This window comes from Poecilia reticulata, chromosome 4 (genome assembly GCF_904066995.2).
Source record: "Poecilia reticulata chromosome 4, P_reticulata-male-v2, whole genome shotgun sequence".
Classification (NCBI taxonomy): Eukaryota; Metazoa; Chordata; class Actinopteri; order Cyprinodontiformes; family Poeciliidae; genus Poecilia; species Poecilia reticulata.
The window spans coordinates 18,682,323-18,690,050 of NC_088833.1; the positions used below are offsets into that span (position 1 = coordinate 18,682,323).

The 7,728-nt window shown below is 37.4% G+C and overlaps 1 pseudogene across 1 annotated transcript; it reads right to left on the bottom strand.

Annotated features, from left to right (window-relative positions):
* Positions 1-2,692: 2,692 nt before the first annotated feature.
* Positions 2,693-6,289, bottom strand: LOC103463531 (uncharacterized; annotated as a pseudogene). Its single transcript, XR_014087312.1, has 2 exons — positions 6,225-6,289; positions 2,693-5,017 (listed from the first exon to the last, which is right to left on the bottom strand). The product of XR_014087312.1 is annotated as an uncharacterized LOC103463531 (transcript).
* Positions 6,290-7,728: the final 1,439 nt, after the last annotated feature.

A 7,728-nucleotide genomic window follows, 5' to 3' on the forward strand; every position in this document is an offset into this window, starting at 1 on the left:
CTGCTGTAACGATGACTGCATTCTTGCAATTAAAATTTCTTGTATCCTGACCGTAATGCTCCCTTATACAACTCAGAGAACAGATGATTGAAATAAAGGCACTTTTTAAAAGTATTTTCTGTGATTTTATTATAGAAATTGAGGACGGGAGGAATTGATTAAAATCAAATCTGGTATGAAAAGAAATCTTGTAAGTCATATCATCCAGCCTTATTCAGTATATTGAATAATATACTGAATATCTGTATATTGAATAATATACTTAATATTCACATTTCTTTGCTGGTATTACCTAAAAGTGTTGCATTTTAACATCTCACTTGAATTCTTGATCTACATGCAAATACTTGATATAACGTAAACACAGAGAAATGGGGAAAACAAGGTTTGTGAAATGTAGATTAAATTTTATTGTAACAGGATAGCAAAATGAACAGTGAATATATAATATATTTCCTAGCAGCTAATCAGACATCAGACTTGTTTTGCCTTTACTGGTGATGAAAACTCGTCACTCTGGAGGAGAGGAAGACGGGCTCAGCCCCGTCCAGGATGACTGCAGTGTCAGGGTAGCCAACAAAGTCTGCAGGTAGACTTTTGCATATCTGGTGCTCCGGTTTCAAGATCATAGTTTAACCAAGTACTGTAAATAAAAAGTTAGTCCACGTTGTGATGATCCGGCAGACCATCAGACGTGGACTGATGGACGCTGTCAGCTGGTCCAGGTGCTTGGATCCAATGGAAAGGTAATCGGCATAGAGGCTCAATCATGGCTCAGAAACGCATCACGAGGTGTTACGATGCAAACCTGAAAAATTAAAAACAAAACAAAAAACTAATAAGTGTCCATATTTAGCTGCACAACGTAATCAAAACTAATAAATCCTCAGCTCTTTTTGAGAGTTTTGCTTGAAAATAAATTGACAATATCTCAGGAAATTAAATGTTTAGGTGAAATAGTTCTGATATCACAAAGAAACTGCAAAAATGTTTCAGAGGTGTAACATCACTGAAGTTACTGAGTAAGAGTGAACTGAAATATTTACTACGTAGACAATGCATGTTAAAATCTGAATACTCTTTTGAAAGTGTGCAGCTGAAATTAATTTAAACTACTAGCAGGCAAAGCACAGCGTTCGTCTAATATCTGCACCAACAGTATTACAAAAAATGATGCACATAAGAGGCCTTAGTTTATAAAAGTCGAGGCAAACATAAATTTACCATTTTAAAAACAAAAAACAGCAGGAGAATGTAACTTCATAATCTCATTTTCTAAGCAGAATCTCAGAGGAAAAAAAAGAGAAATTACGTTGTGTAACGCAAGAACAGATTATAGCAGCCAACTGGAAAAATTCACTCTAACGTGGATTGTAATTATGAAACAGCAAAGGTAGATGTCATATTTTCGGGATTCTGGAAATACGTGATTTGTACCATTTGTTCTGTGGGTTTTTTATGTGGATCGGTGCCACTTAAACGGCTGTAAAGCGAAGGTTTTGAACCTTAATCTGACTGACTACTTGTGTGGTTTGTATGGGGCTGAAGTGTCGCTGCTCTTGGCTGTTCTTAAATTACCGTGCTCGGTATCGGAGGGGCTCGTCGCTCCGACTGCATGTTAAATGTATTTTATATAATTGTCATATAAACAAAAACTAAGGAGTTTCCTAAAAATAATTTCATACTCCGTATAACACAAACGCACATCAACACAGTATTGACTTACCTTGTGCCGAATCGCTGCCTTTGTTCTCAGCCTGTTCCCGTAGTAGTGGATTTCCTCCGGCATTATTTTTCTCCAACAAATTATTCCAGTAAACGAAGCTCGTACTGCTCCCTTTTAACCTCCGTCTTTCCATTTCATACGCTGGATCTTCAATATCCTCAAGCTTTGAAATAGCAGGCAGCTACAAACCAGGTGTTAGCTGTAGTGGCTAAGTTTTGGCTACAGTCTGCTGTCGCATTGATATCAGCAGGAAAATGAAAAAAACTAAGCACTGGATGGTGCCGGCTAATTACTGTACACAACGGCACACCACAAAACTCGATTGTTGTACCAGTAGCTCACAGATATTTTAAGTTTTGCGTCTTTTCATGGTACAGATCTTGCAGCTTTGGCCAAGAACAATAGAAGCAAGCAGGACCCGGAACCAATCTATGTGGCATAAATTCAAACGGAAATACGTCACCACCTCTCGTGGCATATACCCCATTGGGACATCTTGTAAGACGCAGACAGACGTTAAACATGGAGGTTAACGGTTTGAAGGCTGTTGACGAAAGTTTCAAGCAGTGGGGCGCGAGGACAAAGAGAGAAAAGGACGACCGTTGGAGCGGGAGAGGCTCCAGCACAACAGCAGACATCTCAGAAACGACTCGGAATGAGAAAAAAAAAAAGCAATTTATAAACTGATTGAGCTGTATTTTAAATTCGCTATTGCTAGCAAATTTATTCTGACTGAAAGTACAGCCGTTCTTAATTACTTTATTGCTGCGGAAGCGGAAGGCAGCACCATACACCGACCGGGAGGCAGCACTGATAGACAGTAAATCCGCTTACTTTCACCTGCAAGTTGCTTGACAGTTGATTCAACCAGTTTTATAATATCTAGAGACTGAAATACTTCCTCATTCGTCTTTGCTGAAGAGCTTTTTATAATAGTCTGATACATATTAAAGCCATGAAGTAAAATGCAGTACACAGCCGTTTTACTTTATTGAACAAAAAACATCTCCAGCAAGCAGGCAGGCTTGTCATCTTGTAAGAGTTTAACCTGAGAACGCATCTGTAGCACAGTTGTATTTTCAACAATGAGGAAAATTCAGCATAATGAATAAAGCTGGCAAAGAAAAGAATTTGACATAAACAACCAAATAAAAAAAAAATGACTGAGCAAGTAAGCATGCTTCAGCTATACAAAAAAGTATGCTACAAGTCCTCCAGGGTCAGTGTCCTGCGATTAAGGACGGAGTCATTGAATGTAAATAAAAACCTCAGCAGAAGAGAAACAAAAAAATAAGTACAAATTATCTTTAACACCACAAAAATATATGTCAACAACTCTAAAACGGAGGAGTTTTGATTCAGTTTCGATTCAGTGTCTTTTTTTCTGAACAATTTCAAACAAACATCACAACTGAAAGGTTTCTCTCCAGCGTGGATTGTAATGTGTGAGTTCACATCATGTTTGGGACTAAACATTTACAAACAAACATCACAGATGAAAGATTTCTCTCGTGTGGATTCTCATGTGTGAGGTCAAATTACTTTTCTGGCTAAACATTTTCGAACAAACATCGCAGCTGAAGGGTTTCTCCCCAGTGTGGACTCTCGTGTGTGAGAGCAAATTATGTTTGTGACTGAACACTTTTGAACAAAGATCGCAGCTGAAAGGTTTCTCTCCAGTGTGGATTCTCATGTGTGAGGTCAAATTATTTTTCTTACTAAACATTTTTGAACAAAAATCGCAGCTGAAGAGTTTCTCTCCTGTGTGGATTCTCATGTGTAAGGCCAAATTATGTTTCTGACTAAACATTTGCGAACAAACATCGCAGCTGAAAGATTTCTCTCCACTGTGGATTGTCATATGTGAGGTCAAATAATGTTTGTGACTAAACATTTTTGAACAAACATCGCAGCTGAAAGGTTTCTCTCCAGTGTGGATTCTCATATGTGAGGTCAAATTATATTTTTGACTAAACATTTTGGAACAAACATCGCAGCTGAAAGGTTTCTCTCCAGTGTGGATTCTCAGATGTGAGGTCAGAGTATTTTTCCTACTAAAAATTTTCGAACAAACATTGCAGCTGAAAGGTTTCTCTCCTGTGTGAATTTTCATGTGTGAGATCAAATTATTTTTCTTACTAAACATTTTGGAACAAACATCGCAGCTGAAAGGTTTCTCTCCACTGTGGATTGTCATATGTGAGGTCAAATAATGTTTGTGACTAAACATTTTTGAACAAACATCGCAGCTGAAAGGTTTCTCTCCAGTGTGGATTCTCAGATGTGAGGTCAGAGTATTTTTCCTACTAAAGATTTTCGAACAAACATCACAGCTGAAAGGTTTCTCTCCTGTGTGGATTTTCATGTGTGAGATCAAATTGTTTTTCTTACTAAACATTTTCGAACAAACATCGCAGCTGAAAGATTTCTCTCCATTGTGGATTCTCATGTGTGAGGTCAAATGATCTTTGTGAACAAACACTTTTGAACAAACATCGCAGCTTAAAGGTTTCTCTCCAGTGTGGATTCTTATGTGTGAGGTCAAATGATGTTTGTGACTAAATATTTTGGAACAAACATCGCAGCTGAAAGGTTTCTCTCCATTGTGGATTCTCATGTGTGAGGTCAAATTATTTTTCTTACTAAACATTTTTGAACAAACATCGCAGCTGAAAGGTTTCTCTCCAGTGTGGATTCTCATATGAGAGTCTAAATTTCTTTTGTAGCCCAATGTGTGTCCACATAACTTACAACAGAACTGTTTTGGTTCTGAGTTGGTTTGTTTGTGTCTTTTTGATTTTAGATTTCTATTACATGCTTTACCACTGTGACCAAAACTAAACTTCATTTCTACTTGACCTTTTCTCATTGAGTCTTTGTTTCTATTTGCTGTAAAACATTTGGCTTTATCCACTGAGATTGAAGAACCTCTTCTTGAATGGGTCCCTTTCCAGTCATTTCTCCTGTCTTTAGCTTTTGGCCTAGAATCTGGCAAGTGTTTCAGTTCTTCAAAGCCTTGATGACTTACATCATCATCATCACCCTGGTCCTCGCTGACTCCAGTCTCTGAGGAGTTGGAGTAATCGCCATGACCTTGATTTCTAGAGGATCCAGCAGATCCACAGTGGTCTTCTGGAAATTCTCCATCTATCATTTGGTGTTGATGAAGGGGAAGAGACTCTTCATCTTCCTCGCTTATAGCTGGCTTGAGCGGCTTTGGACCCTCCAGCTCAAAACTCCGGCTGTGTTCTTCAGGAGCATCTTCTTTCATCACCAACATCTGCTGAACATCTGCAGAAACCACTGAAAATCATTAAGTTCATCATAAACCACTAAAACTTTATGTTCATATCAACATTACCTGTGCTGTATTAGCAACTCTAAAACCAAAATAGTTGCCTTCAGCCTGAACTTTGATGTTGTCTCCTAGGCAGGTGCCTCTTACAAGTTATAACATTTATGCAGAATGGAAGAATCACAAACAATGCAAAAGAAAGCCGATCAACATTCAGCCATACTCTTGTCTTAATAAAATGCATTGCTGTGGGAGATTTAAAGGTTTCTTCATCTGATTCTTCTGTAAAAAAAAAAAAAAAGAAAGAAAATATAATTTACTGGCAGAGATTATGTAAAGCTGCTCCCACAAAGTAGTCTATATGCATGAAGTAATAATAATGTAATTCACAGTTACAAGAACCATAAAGGGTGAAATAGCAAGTTAATAATTCATACATCCGAGGTAAATAACTTGTGTAAAATGTCCCACTTCATAAATCAAACTCACCAATGAAAAAAGAGCATATGTCTCAGAGTTTACAGGTTTTATTGTTGATGAAGAGAGGAATAAACATAATTAAAGAGTTTGTAAAAAATAATTAGCTCCCATGTTGTTGAGGGGGAACAGATTATTTCAGGCAGCTAAAATATTTGGTTCCAGTCCCTTAATTTTGGCAAATAAAGAGCAAATGTTACCAGATTCACAGGAATTGTTGTTGATGATGAGAAGATTTACCAGTTTCAGGACCTGACCAAAACCCCTCAGTGCTATTACCTTGGGAAATAATGAGATTTTGTTAAGTATAAACCAGGCTTTTAATGCCTATAAATTATCCAATGTTACAAGCCATGCAACATTTGCATGGCTTGCAAACTCTGTATCTGCTGAACAGATACAGAGTGACATTCACCGTCCAGCGCTTCACTTAGCTCATGTTAGGGATGACACTAAGCAAAGATGGTATCGAAAGTTTAGCTTTTATTCGTCTCCTCATTCTGGTTCCTCCCTAAAGGCTAGTGTAATCAGTTTCAGTTTGTTTATGTCTGACTTTCGCCAGCCTTATGTGATTATGGTTACGTAAGCAGCAGCAGTGTAGGTGTAAGCAGATAAAAGAAATAAAGGAAAGAGACGGAATCCACAACATTCCCCCTAATGGAGGAGTCTATCAAGTGTCCACAGAAAGATATTCCTAAACCGTTACTGAGATAAAAACATACAAACCTAATCTGTACAGAAGAACTTCGGGGTTGAAATCAGCCTCCAGTGATTTTTCCCCGCTGGCTCATTTCTAACAGTTGATAGAAAGACTCGTCTTCGTTGCCGTCTTCTTCTTCTCTTTTTTTAAATGGTGGTTGGCAAACAACTTTTTGGTGCACTACCGCCACCTTCCAGATTGGAGTATGGGTCAGATGTTTTTACTATTACAATCTTCTGTAACACTTTATTTGAAGGGGTGTGCATAAGTCTGAAATGACACTGCCATAAACATGATTTAACACCTGTTATGAAGATAATGAAGTCTTTATGAATGTTTATGACAGTTGTCAAGAAGTGTCATTTGGTAAATAATGACACTTTTAATGCAAAGTTGCTCTAAGAGTTGCATTAAAAGTCCATTAAAGTGCCAACTTTGCATGATTTTGTAAATTGTGATAATTGAATGCAAAGTTGGCATTTTTAATGGACTTTTAGAGCAACTTTGCATTAAAAGTGTCATTATTTAGCGAATGACACTTCATGACATCTGTCATAAGCATTCATAAAGACTTCTTTATGTTCATGACAGATGTTATGTCATGTTTATGACAGTGCCATGTCAATCTTATGCAGACCCCTTCAAATAAAGTATTACCCAATCTTCTCAAAAGTTGTAAAATGTTGTATGATGAAGTAAAGATAAACGTTTTGTGGTTGTAACATCAGAGATCTCAGAATTCTAACTTCTGAGATTAAAGTCAGAATTCTGACTTTTTTTTTCTCAGAATTCTAACTTTTTTTTCTCAGAATTCTAACTTCTGAGATAAAAGTCAGAATTCTGACTTTTTTCTCAGAATTCTGAGAAATGAAGTGACGTGTCTTGCCAAAGGACACATCAGAGGCAGACAGAGCACACGCAGACATTGTGGGTCTGTTGGTGATCCCTCCAGAGGTGGGGACTCAAGTCACATGACTTGGACTCTAGTCATTAAAATCACGACTTGAGACTTGACTTGAAAAAATGCTCAAAGACTCGGACTTGACTTTACTTGAAGCTGTTTATTTGAAAAGACTTGATATTTTACCAAAAGTCTTAAAATTCAAAACACATTATTTATAAAGTGGCACCATTAATTCATTTCACTCATTCCGTATTAACAGGCACAGACCGTCCCTCTGTTCTTACACACTCAAATGAATGGCTCATTAACCGTGCTTCTGCAGAGCTGAATGTCTGCTGATGACGAAATTTATTTTTGTCATTTAGGTGTGTTGAAGCAGTAATACACTTAAAAGTTATTAGATTTTACAAAGTTCTTTAAGAGAAAATGAATTGTTAATGCTACTAGACTCCACGATATCACAAGAGGCACAAGCAAAGAGAACCTAATCAGCTGGAACTGCAGTGTCTTTAAAAAAGTTTTCAAAAGAGATTGCAAAGCATTAGAACTGCAAATGATTTATTCTAAAAAGTTTGAGGAAGGTTCAGATGTCAAAGATCACCCCACCATTAATAAATACTGCTGAG